The 13755-nt window shown below is 46.8% G+C and overlaps 1 protein-coding gene across 6 annotated transcripts in view; it reads right to left on the bottom strand.

Annotated features, from left to right (window-relative positions):
* Positions 1 to 13755, bottom strand: part of Cad88C (cadherin 88C) — a 313587-nt gene that overhangs the window by 245890 nt on the left and 53942 nt on the right. The gene's annotated exons all lie outside the window — the stretch shown is intronic.

Raw genomic sequence — 13755 nt, 5'->3', positions numbered from 1 at the left:
CTCCATCCTGAGAGAGAGAGAGAGAGAGAGAGAGAGAGAGAGAGAGAGAGAGAGAGAGAGAGAGAGAGAGAGAGAGAGAGAGAGAGAGAGAGAGCACAGATGCGGACGTGGTGCTGCACAGCGCTGCTCGGGGATGTGAGGGTGGTGACATCATCATCTACCTACCTACCTACCTCCCGCAGTGTTCACATCTAACATCGACTCCGCTCCCAGTCTTCACTTGGGGAAGGGAAGAGTCAACCCCACATAGGCGCACAGCCTCTGACAACCCCATCTTACAACCTATATCAAGAAATAAAAGGACAACACTGAACTGCCGACATCCAGAACATGTCAGCCATTTACATGTACAAATCCTGTGGCCGACATCGAGAGCATGTCGGCCATCTATAACACCTACTATCTACCAGCCGTTACCTATATGTAAAGGCACCTGACACGTGTTGACAACAACTACAACTCTTGACATGGTACCCACGCCATACCTGCCTGTCAGAGGATTTCATCACTCCCACCATCCATATCCACAACCTAACTATCTGTCAGCAACTCACAACACTAAGAATTTATAAGTCGTTTAAAAACTAACAACCTGATGGGCCTAACCATAACCCAAATTACCTATCAACCAATTAGAACGCTAACAACCCCCTTCAACCGTGGACCAAAAACACAACCAGTGTTTTCTCTCGTTCTCATACCCGACACAAATTCAAACCACAGGTTCATCGTCACCATTCTGCATATGACGACAGATTAGGGAAGAAAAATCTTCAAGGTAGAAGGAACGAAGAGACCATAATACACGCTACTGACAAAGAGCTTCAGTGGGTTCCTGGAGATACGTTCCAACTGGTTCCATATGACGGACATAAACGAAAACATACAGATTTAAAATACAGGAAGAGAACAGCACCGTTATCATCAGGGGAGGCACGACAAAAATCTAAAAAATCGTGGAGGAATTATGTGATGAGAGGCTGGATTGTACGAATCTTCAAGACGAGAGAGGCAAACCCCGAGGATTCTTTCTCGGAAGCACTTAATGCTATACGCACAAGATCAGTGCTGTGTTAGAATCATCTTTCAAGGCGGAACAAATGACAGAGCTATAAAACGTAAATAAATGGTTCACATCCCACACACACCCTAACTAGAATAACAAAACAACGCTACTGGAAACGACTGAAAACATTTACTCCGTTCTTTGGAACGCTGACGGAGGAGACAGGATTTCACAACTGGAAAATGACAGAAAAAGAAAATAATGATCATTCCCTATCAGCACTGAGAAACTAAGAGAACTGTGTGGTTATATATAACACACCACTGCAATCGATAGAAGCCATTAATGCAACAAGAAGAAATACGAAATACTCTGGGCTCGAAACCGTTCCATGCAACAATACCTGCAGGTACTAAAAACATTATGGCCGGAACATTCAAGAGCGCATTAGACAACTATCTACAAATTACACCCAATCACAAAACGGGTTGCCGGGGTTTGCCCAGGTCTGTGGACCGCGGCCCCAAACACCTCGACTTGATCGAACGAGCGACAACGCAGGTGATCGGCCCCAGACTGAGTTGTGTCGGAAATAAACCTCTAAGAAGCAACGTAACGAGGAAAGAGTAAGGTAAGGAAATACCCGGCTTTAAAAGAGGAAGTATACCAGAGAAAACGCCTCAGTTATCATAAAAAAAATGACTTTCTTCACAAGGTGCCCGGGTCATCTCGCGGTTGTGAAAGAAAACATCTGCTCAGCCCACGTCAACCCAAAAAAAAAAAGAAAAACGAAAGGGCGCGCCTGACGACAGCCATGCCTCACGTGCATGGAGACAGATAATGTAATGCCGTCAGCAGCAGAGTCGTCGTCATGTGCATGACATGCGTCTGTGACCTGGCGAAGGGTTCGTGGCAAGTGACACGCAAGCTTGGGGGGGGGGGGGGGGGTGTGTCACGTCTGAACCTCCGAGATAAGCTGGCTCCCGCACGCCCCATCCCAGGTCAAGGAGGCTCAAGACAGCGTAAAAGAGAAGCAGGTAAAGTATTTTGCTCGAGCAAAACTCGCAGTACTCACGAAGTGCATTAACATTACTGATAACAACAATATTCACTACAATAATCACTGAATATTAAAGGAGAATCATATATATATATATATATATATATATATATATATATATATATATATATATATATATATATATATATGAACTTGTAGACCACGAAGGAAAATCAAAGCAGGAAAATTTGCTTAAGCGCTTTCGTGTATTTCAACACATCTTCAGAAGTAAGTTTTCCTTCGTGGTCTAAAAATTCATCTGTGATCGTCACGTGTCTACTTCGTGAACACAATATATATATATATATATATATATATATATATATATATATATATATATATATATATATATATATATATATATATATATATTCTTAATTTCTGTGGGTGGCAGAATCCTACTTTGCATCATCTCTGCCATAAAGGAAGCCAATTTTGGTCATTTAAACATTACGACTCCACTTTCTGTACCGTAGTTTAAAAAAAAAGTAAACTAAAAAGGGGAAAATCTCATCAGTGTTACAAGGGCCGTTAAAGTTATCTATCATCTGTTGTCAAACCTGTCTTGAGAGCGTATGAGGGTATGTGCCTGTGTTTGGTGTTGGCATTTTTCAAGATTCTAGAATTTCTTATTCTGCGTGTAAACTGCTCAAAAGAAAATGGATTTATTGCGGTGAGGGGCATGAACTACTCCACCGAAAATGGACTCTTTTTAAACCTATAAACCGCTCTGCCGACACAAGGTACTGGAGCTGATTATATATATATATATATATATATATATATATATATATATATATATATATATATATATATATATATATATATATATATACATATATACACACACATATATATATATATATATATATATATATATATATATATATATATATATATATATATATATATATATATTCCGCTCTACCGAAACTACAGGAAAATATTTAAAATATTAGACCAATTTACCAAATCGATTCGTAATTTGAGAAGTTTATTAATCACTTTACCCACACTACATATGTAATACCTGAGCAGAAACTGTATTCATAACATCGTATCTCGTAAACCAATATATCGAAGCTGGGTTTGTAGTATTTGGCCTATAACGTAATCGTCTAAGCTGATACTCACAATACAGAGACTGGATTAGCAATATTCAAGTTTACAAGCCACTGCAAAGAGACTGCAGTTGTAAAATCCAAGATTGTTTAACCACTCTAAGACCACAGATTCTGCCAGAGTCTAAGAAAGCGATGCCTAGCAGCCACCCACCCACCCCCACACACACACACGATCGAGTCCATAAAATCCTTAGGCAAGTAAATTAATCTCTCCCAACCTGCCATGCTAGTAACCTCAAGGTAGGGGGGACACACACACACACACACACACACACACACACACACACACACACACACAAAGACCCGGAACCACGCTGCCACCTCACCCTGGAGACAGGGAGGTTATAAATGACCCAGCCTCACTGGCGACCACACGCGCGTGCACACACACACACACACAAACACTAACTCACTCAGTCACAACAGCCACGGCTACGTGATGTCAAACCAACCTACCACAAGGACTGGAATCGCTAAGGATGGCTGAGTTGAAATCTGGCAGAGTCTCTCCTGGCGAACCACAGTGACAGAAAACGCGCCACATAATTTTGAATAAATAACAGCCTCGAAACCCTTGTGTCTACTAATAAGTTTGCGGTAGACGGTATCCTCAAACACTGGCCAAGTGTGGCTCTGTGTGTGTGTGTGTGTGTGTGTGTGTGTGTGTGTGTGTAACCAGGCGAATGTCAGGCCACAAGCGTCCTTTATTTCGACATAACACACTCCAGCAGACATTACTCAGCCCCCACGGTCATTAGGGATTCCCTCTTCCCATTTATACGCAGCCGTTCATCATGATGACGCACACGCACACACACACACACACACACACACACACACACACACACACGTTTCTAACACAACATTAAACTTGTGTAAATGAGGCGAGGATGAGACGAAGAAAATAAAGAGGGAATGAATCAATACGAGAGTGAAGTACTTTTTTTGAAAAATGCGACAGCGCAGAATCCTCAACTCACTCTCGGCTTACTGGAAGACGGACCACATGCAAACATACAGACACACTCCGTCTCTCCGCTTGCCTCATCACCTGACAGTTCGTCTCTCTCTCTCTCTCTCTCTCTCTCTCTCTCTCTCTCTCTCTCTCTCTCTCTCTCTCTCTCTCTCTCTCTCTCTGGTCGTTCCCCGGGCGTACGAGACCCAACTCTTCCCACACGCCTCCACCAAATTTCGCCATCTCGAGGCGCACTCATCAATCACAAGTTGCTGGTCTTTTAAGCTGGTCAGCTTCCGTGGGTGGCGCAGACGGGGGGCGTGTGTGCGACGTAACCGTGTGGTGTGAGGTTAGGAGGGGGAAGGGTTGAGCGTGTGTGGTGAGGTGGGAGAGAGAAAGGTGAGTGTGTGTTAGTGAGATGGGAGGAGTGGGCGAATCTGGAGGAGGTAGCGCTGTACACCAGTCTTAGAAGAATGAAGCTTAAACTTTCCAGTTATAGAAAACGAGCCAGTGATGCCCTTGTATGTATCACGCGGGTCAACAACACAACCCCTCTGGACATCCAGGACGAACAAGAGCGAGCACCTGCTGCCGCCACAGGTTCTACAGGAAGGTTTATGAGGAGGGTGTGGTGACGTGTGGGCGTGGGTGTGGTGCTCGGTGGCAGGGGCGGGCTGACTCACCCCCCTGGCGAGCTGTGACGGAGACATTACTGCCCTCTTCCGGGGGGGATTTTCCTGAATTACGTCGGGGGTGGCTGGCGTCGGCATATATGTATGGGAAGTGAATCATGGCTCAGCCAGCCCACAGGGTGAAGGGAAGGGAGGGATGAAATTAGCAGAGGCAACAGGCATGTTAGGGTACAAGGAGAATTTCACGGGCAGTAGATCCCCATGAAAAAAAAAAAGTAATTTGAACGAGAATGTGATTACTGAAGCCTGTTTTCTATGAAAGTGAATAAGGATGACTGTTTTCTATGAAAGTGAATAAGGATGACTGTTTTCTATGAAAGTGAATAAGGATGACTGTTTTCTATGAAAGTGAATATGGATGACTGTTTTCTATGAAAGTGAATAAGGATGACTGTTTTCTATGAAAGTGAATAAGGATGACTGTTTTCTATGAAAGTGAATAAGGATGACTGTTTTCTATGAAAGTGAATAAGGGTGACTGTTTTCTATGAATGTGACTGAGGAGGATCATTGTCTGTGAGTGTGACTACGGCAGCCTTCTATGAATATGTCGTCTGGATGTCTACATTCTAAGAATGACTGAGAGCCCTTATTCTATTGATGTGATCGTGGGAAGCCTCTTTTCTAAGAACGAAACTACACAAAACTCTTATCTGTGTACGTTCACAAATCAAAAAAAAATAAAGTAAAATAAAATAAGGTATCTATTGAAAATGTGGCGTATCGTCGATCCATTCGCTAACGCTGGCAAAACATATGACACCGGCGTCAGGTCGACATGACATACTAAAAGAACTATACATTTTCGTTTACTCAAGTCTCCCAACACAGCTCCTGCTATAAAAAAAAATTATCCGTTTTCCTCACCCCACCTTGCCAAACAAAGAGACCCACCTCCTCCGGCCACAGCAACAGGATAGTGTAATAATATATAAATTGTTTCGGGTTAGTAGGCGATTAGCTGTCTCCACGGTGCAAATAAAACTGCGTCTTACGCCCTGATTCTCATCGTTAATCTTAATGAAGCGAACGAGATTTGCGTTTTTGTTCATATCAATACGAGCGGCTGCGGCCATTAAGACTTTCCAATCGTTTCAACCCCCACACTTAAGACTGTCGTACAGGACGACACTTTAGAAACAACTGCGCCCTGTGGGAAACTGTCTTTGCCAAGCCCCCCCCTCCCCCTCCCCCCGGAATGATCAAAGTGAGCACATCGCAGACCAGGGGCCGTATGCAGAAAACTTCTTAGAATGCTGCCCTACGCTTAAGTATTTACTTAGCAGACGACAAATATTTTGACCCAATTTTATGCTTAAGTTTTGCTAAGCATCGTGCTTAGTCCTTTTCTGTGTGGCACTTAAGTCACTTGCTCAGCTAAGCATAAAAATAAGCAGAAATCTAAGAAGTATTCTGCATACGGCCGCAGATTCTAAGGAACGTCATTTTCAAGCAAGCACTGGGTGAGTTTGAAATCTGATGGGATGGAAGAGCGCGAGGGATACAAAAAAAAAAAAAGGGGGGGAGGTGGAGCTTTGTTTTTCACAGTTGAATTTGACTAGACGTTACTGCTCTCTCGCCTTACCCGATCACCCCTTGAGTCTGCAATGATGCGAGTTCACAACACTGAGAAAAAAAAAGCATCTCGTGGCGTCTACTCACTACATTACGGGGGTTATTATCCTGTAATCTAACAGCATTAGGGAAAAAAAAAAAGCTCCTGTGTCGTCAACCCACTACATAAAGGTGGTTCACTGTGCTACGAGCTCACGACACAAACCTTCAGACGTATCTAATCTTCAGAATCTTCCTGTGTCGCACGTAAGATGCCTTCGAGACAACAAAAAAAGGTAAACTGATGAGAGGCAAGTTTCCCACACTTTCCGCTGCTCAACCCAGTTTCACAACGAGGAGGCGTCGGTGCTGCTCCGGGGCAGAACAACACTGAACCCAGCAATAACATCTACTACTCCTCCTCCTCCTCTCTCGTTCGTCATCCTGGTCAGAAAACTCCCTCCCGCTGGAGAGTCCAGCTCAGATTTCCTCCGCGATAAAGGCCGGCCAGGTCCAAATTTCTTTTCGCCAGCCGATCCCACCCACCCGCTAGCTCGATCCCTCAAAACCCCCCTCCCCCTTACCCTCTCCCCTCCGACTCTTTCCTAAACCACCGTGGTCGCTGATAACGCATCCAAGAACCTTCAGTGCTTGCACCAAGGAGACCTGTGTGGCCCCCAAGGAATTGGACATATGTGTGGGTAGCGTTCGGGGGTAAAGAGCGGAGGGAAATAGCAGAAAACGAAAAAAGATAAGAAATGTGAAAAGAAAAAGTTACGTCGGAAGAAACTGGAGATGATCAAAAACTGGAAGAGTAAAACAGCTAAAAGGGTTAAAAGACACAGAAAATAATGTGGGGATACAGAAGAAAAGGATGGAACTACATAGGCGAAAACGAAGACGTACAAGAGGCCAAATAACAGACCAAAGAAGATTAACAGAGGAAAGAAAAGATATAAATAAACAAGGGAAAAGGGAGACAGACGGATGAGGAGGAGGAGGAGGAGGAGGAGGAGGAGGAGGAGGAGGAGGAGGAGGTTTTGTAAGGCGGCGTGCGAGTGAGGCTTGAGATTATCCAAGTTCTGGCACACCTGAGGGCGACGCCACCAGCAGTGCTGGCAGGCCAGCAGGATACCCACTTCCTCCCGGAGCCTGCTGCTGGTCCAGGCCGCAAGCTTCCCACGAGAACCTGTACACCGTCGGGATCACTAAGCCAGCCACTCCCTCCTCCTCCTTCTCCTCCTCCTCTTCTCCTCTCCCCTCTCCAATCCCAACCTCCTGCACCATCTCCAACGCCTCCCGGTTCAATCGTCTTTTTCTGCGGAGAACTGCGGAGCCAGCCTGGATTTACGGGGTGAAGAACGTGTGCGACCGGGTTCGAAGCTCTTGAGAACACGACGGTACGACCCTGAAGCTCGTGCGATCGTACTGCCCTTGGCTACGGTGTCGGTGACCTTAAGACCTGACCCTGGAGGGTAAGGTCAAAGGCTTCCATTACTGGCTGCAGAGCTGTAGAACCGGAGGTGTCTTAAAGAAACTCCGACTTGTACCTCCCTCCCTGTACATGTTATAGGCACATCAACAGCTGTGTGGAAGATCCACCCTTCCCCAGACTACTCCTGTCGAACTGTTCCCCCTTTTTTTTTTTGGGGGGGGGGGGAGTCTGTTAACAATTCCACAAGTGCTGAAAACAGACAAGAGATAACAGACGAATCTAGGCACTTCCTACAGTCAATGAGACCAGTGCAAACACTACACACTAACACCCTGCGTGTATTGGAGCAAGCACTCCGTCCCTCCTTAGCCAAGAACACTTCCATCTCTTCCCCCACCAAAAAAAAAAAAAAATCTTTTAACATTCAACACACCGTTTCTTTCTCGTCCTTCTTCGGACCACCGTGAACCCGAGGAAACCAGTTTCGCGGCAAAACACTAAACAAAGCCAATATTTAGAGAGCATTACCACGGCCAATGGAAGCCTGGCTGGGGCAACACCATCATGAGAGTAATGACCGATGTCTGTGGTCCTGGCCAAGGGAGAGTTTGCTCATGTTGTACTCGTCTTCAACCCCTCGACTTCTTCCACCTCCACGCCAGCAAATTCCGTCTCCGGCGAAAAGACGGCGAGACTATAATGGCAACGGAGTAACTCATGGGACAGCAGCCTTACACTCCACGTTACTGGCTGAGAGAGAGAGAGGAACGGCCTCCTAGACATAGGTTCCCCTGAAATAACAGCACCTCCTGAGAGCCTCGCATTTTCTCTCGAAATCCACAACCGAGGAAGAAATTCGAAAAAAAAAAAAAGGGAAAAGTTTGGGGTCTTGAGAAAGGTTGGTTTTAACGACTTTGAGCCGACCTCCCGCGGGTCCAGGGCAAAAACACAGGAGGGTGGTGGGTATGGGGGCAGTGTGCTCAGGGTGGGCATGGGGGTTAGGGAGGGCAGCAAATGATGAAGGATTTTGGGGGTAAAGGAGAAGAATAGTACCTGACGGTCACGGGCAAGGTGACTCACACAATAGAATCAGGTGTGCGGCCTCGCCTACCTGACGGAGGCTCACTAACCAACGTCATCGCCACTGCACTGAGGGTGGTGTTCATACTAATACCTCCATCCCTGCTCCTGCTGCTGCTGCCACCGCTGCTGCTGCTGTACTGACAGTGCTGTCTTCGCGGCTCTTGCTGCCACTGCGCTCACGATGAAGATACTGCTGCTACTACTACTACTACTACCACAGCAGCAGCGCTGCCATCACAGCCACTGAACTGCTGGCTGGTTCATTCCCTCCTTTATCCTATGTAAACCTTTGAGAACCTATACACACAAATGAGGTCAATATACTCAACTATGCTTGCTCACACACACACACACACACACACACACACACACACACACACACACACAATGCAAGATATTCAGGCATACAAACATGACAAAATCACAATAGCATGCACAGGCAAGCAGGTAAACATACTCATGCACACATGTCCACATGAGTCGTACAATCGCATCGGCATGCGCAAGATGCGCGCGCGCAGACATCCGGCCTACACACGCTGACACACAGGCACACCCACATGCAATACAATAGCACTGTGCATCTTCTGTGTACACGTAGTCTTACGTTAACGTACACACGACACGCACAACTTTATATGTACACTCGCGCATCGAAAACGGCACACCCACATCGTCCTGCCAGCCGTAGTCACGCCTTGAGCATAAAACTCTGGCATTAACGAAGCCAAACGCCTTATCATCAACGCAATTCATGAAATACACGAATAAAACGCAATGATAATACCAATCGCTTATATATATATATATATATATATATATATATATATATATATATATATATATATATATATATATATATATATATATATATATATATATTATAACCAGAACAGAGGCGTTCCTTTAACCTGGCTTGTATTATGAACCGTCGCATATTCTCCTCTGTTTACTCTGGCTATAAAGAGACTAAGCACCGTGAAGCCATCTCTTAAATCTATATATAATATCAGGATAATATTTGCCCAACAGAGTCAACAGGGAGGCCGGGATCCCCTCGACACACACACACACACACACACACACACACACATACACACACAACACTGTGTTTGGATAATGCCAAGCCCAGTACCAAGACCCAACGTTTCCTACCACCACCACCACCACCAGGATGTGGTACCAACTACCATCACCACTACCACCATCACGACCTATCACTTACCACCTGCACGACCCACAACCAACACCACCACCAACCACAAACCTGCCACTAACTCCTCCTCCTCCTCCTGCTGCTGCCCGTTGCGAAATCAACGCCAAATACGCGATCTTAAAACTTGGCTAATAAACACAGAGTCTTCCTCCAGCCTTGAGAGGAGTTAGTTAATTCAGGAGGTAATTACCACCTCCGCCGCCAGTACCTTATCGCCGGTGTGTGTGTGTGTGTGTGTGCAGCCAGTCCCCCCTCTCTGCTCGTGACGCGGACGCTCAAGCGTCCTGGAAAAGGGCATGTCAGGGGAAAGGAGCAAATGCTTCTCGTCTGTGAAGTGAGAGGACACATAGGCTTCTACCGAAAGCCTGACTCTCACTCCAGCCGTGCGACTAGCACCTGGTATTGAGTCACTGGTTGACATTTGTGGGGTGACTAGCACCTGGTATTGAGTCACTGGTTGACATTTATGGGGTGACTAGCACCCGGTATGGAGTCACTGGTTAACATTCACAGTGTGGCTGGTACATGGTATTGATTCCTAGACTAACATTTGCAGAATGACTGATGCCCAGAGTTTTTTGACGTTCCCTTTGCTTATATCCCCGGCGGGACCTCTCTCTCTCTCTCTCTCTCTCTCTCTCTCTCTCTCTCTCTCTCTCTCTCTCTCTCTCTCTCTCTCTCTCTCTCTACCACACTTTTTTTACTTATTCGGCAGGAAGGTGTTCTCTCCAACCCAGAAGCACATCATCTCTCCTTTACCTTACACAAACTCCTCCACGTTCTCCTCCTCCTCCTCACACAAACTTCACCTCACCACACCACACCCATCCACTCCCTCCCCCCCTCGCCCACTTACTCACCCACACCTGGGCGCCCTCTGTGTGAAGCATCCTCAGCCTTGAGATTGTCCTCTCCCTCCCTCCAGTCTGGCCCTGGGTGCTAACACGAGCAGTAACGCCACGATTCACCCACTCGCCCAACTTTCCCTACTCACCCTAGCGTGGCGGGTGGTGGGCCGCTTAAGTTCCACAATTATCGGGAGGTGCTGGAACTACCACTGCCGCCTCCGCCGCCGCCACCACCGCGGGTCCCTCCTCCTCCTCCTCCTTCCCCCCATTTCTCCCCCAGGCTCTGACACTCCTCCAACACCCCCCTACTCCCTCGCTCCTGCCTCGTCTCTGGGTTCCAGTAAGGCTCTCGGGTCTCCGTGTCTAACTCGCCGGTTTTACAATGTTCCGTGATGTGTTGTGCCTTCTGTTTCCGTCCGTGTCCGTGAAGCATTCGGTCTTCTACATCCGCGACGTTTCATGTCCTCTGTATCCGTCTGTGTCCGTGATGCATTCGGTCTTCTACATCCGCGATGTTTCATGTCCTCTGTATCCGTCTGTGTCCGTGATGCTTTATGTCTTCTTGCAGCCGTCCGTGTCCGTGATGCTTTATGTCTTCGGTACCCTCCCGTGTCCGTGATGTATTGCCTTCTGCATCCATCCGTGTACGTGATGTATTGCCTTCTGCATCCGTCCGTGTCCGTAATGTATTGTCTTCTGCATCCGTCCGTGTACGCCACGCATCATTTCCATTTTGATCTGTCCGTGTCCGTGATGCATTACGTCTTCTGTATCCGCCCTTGTCCGTTATGCATTCACTGTCTTAGGCATCCGTCCGTGAATAAAATCGGCAGCCACGACACAACAGCACCTCACACACGCACGCGCCTCCACGCCACTTTCATCTCCCCCACAGAATCATCAACTTAGGCGACAGGAATTTGCACGGCGACAACTTTACGTCTCGGGTCAAGTTAGAGCAAGTGGAATTCGCAGTAACAACTTTACGTCTCGGGTCAAGTTAGAGCAACTGGAATTCGCAGTAACAACTTTACGTCTCGGGTCAAGTTAGAGCAACTGGAATTCGCAGTAACAACTTTACGTCTCAGGTCAAGTTAGAGCAAGTGGAATTCGCAGTAACAACTTTACGTCTCAGGTCAAGTTAGAGCAAGTGGAATTCGCAGTAACAACTTTACGTCTCGGGTCAAGTTAGAGCAAGTGGAATTCGCAGTAACAACTTTACGTCTCGGGTCAAGTTAGAGCAAGTGGAATTCGCAGTAACAACTTTACGTCTCGGGTCAAGTTAGAGCAACTGGAATTCGCAGTAACAACTTTACGTCTCGGGTCAAGTTAGAGCAAGTGGAATTCGCAGTAACAACTTTACGTCTCGGGTCAAGTTAGAGCAACTGGAATTCGCAGTAACAACTTTACGTCTCGGGTCAAGTTAGAGCAAGTGGAATTCGCAGTAACAACTTTACGTCTCAGGTCAAGTTAGAGCAAGTGGAATTCGCAGTAACAACTTTACGTCTCGGGTCAAGTTAGAGCAACTGGAATTCGCAGTAACAACTTTACGTCTCGGGGTCAAGTTGGAGCAAGTGGAACAAGACGGGGAGGAGCAGCGCGCGCAGCAGGGGTGTGTGTCCAGATGCTACCACGGATGAATTCTCCTCTCGGCCGCCAGCACCAACCGACTTCTGGGCTGCGGGAGGGAGGGAGGCTGGTATGCACAGACTCTCCAGCCTGACAGTCATTCTATGATTAAGAAGAAACAAAAAAATAAGTGTGTGACTGTCTTTCGCGTTTGGTCAATACTCGTGTCTTTTGAGGGTAAACATCGTCTGACAGCCGATAAGAACGGAGGGCAACACGGGTCCATCGTTCACTCACTCTGCCTTTCTCGACAATATCTTAAAACTAACTCTTTTTCTTAAGTCCTTTCTTCGCGGCCACACTCCTCCGCCATTTTTTCCCCTCCGTTTCTTTCACTCTCGGTCATTTATATCTTATTTACCCCTGTCATTCCTCCGTTGTCTCCTCCGGTATACGTGAGAGGAACGTCCTCGCCGAGTGTTGTTCACGGCACGGAAGGAAGAAAGGAATATTTTCCCGGCCATCCAACAGGTTCTGGCCACCGCCGGTGTCTCCTGCCTTATCGGCGTCAGTCAAAGTCAAGGAAGGTGAGAGTTACAGAGGTCCTAAGTCTCTAGGTTTCGGCAGATAAGGTCTTCCTTCAAGAAGCTGACGAGGCTGTGGGTGGTAGAGATGTGTGTGTGTGTGTGTGTGTGTGTGTGTGTGTGTGTGTGTGTGTGTGTGTAAGCACCGACCTGCTTAGTAGTTGCTACAGGCGGGACTTAACTCTCTCTCTCTCTCTCTCTCTCTCTCTCTCTCTCTCTCTCTCTCTCTCTCTCTCTCTCTCTCATGTGAACTCTGCTGAACCATTGTTGCTGCTGCTGCTTCCAGCAGTTTCTATCCATACTCGAGGATTGACCGTTACGATGCCTTCCCTCCTCCCTCGACCTGCCTGGAATACTCCCTCCTTCTTGTGTGTCTTTCCCCCTTCCCTTCAAGAGTCAGGCTTACAAGCACCAGCGGAATCCTGATCAAAATCTTTCTTTTTCTTTCATTTTTCTTCTCTCGGGGATGGCCGTGATTGGGGGAGGGGGCGGGGGGGAGGCATGTTTTGGACGCGTCATGTCGGTCACTATAAAGGGGGAAAAACGTACAAAACAGAATAATAAAAATGTCTTTCATATCCAAACACATGAAACTGGAAGATCTTTAACGTCACGTACGTTTGAACATG

The sequence above is a fragment of the Panulirus ornatus genome, chromosome 50, assembly GCF_036320965.1.
Source record: "Panulirus ornatus isolate Po-2019 chromosome 50, ASM3632096v1, whole genome shotgun sequence".
NCBI classification, from domain to species: Eukaryota; Metazoa; Arthropoda; class Malacostraca; order Decapoda; family Palinuridae; genus Panulirus; species Panulirus ornatus.
Note: the sequence above shows the minus strand (reverse complement) of the source record. Positions and strands in the feature narration are given on the sequence as shown.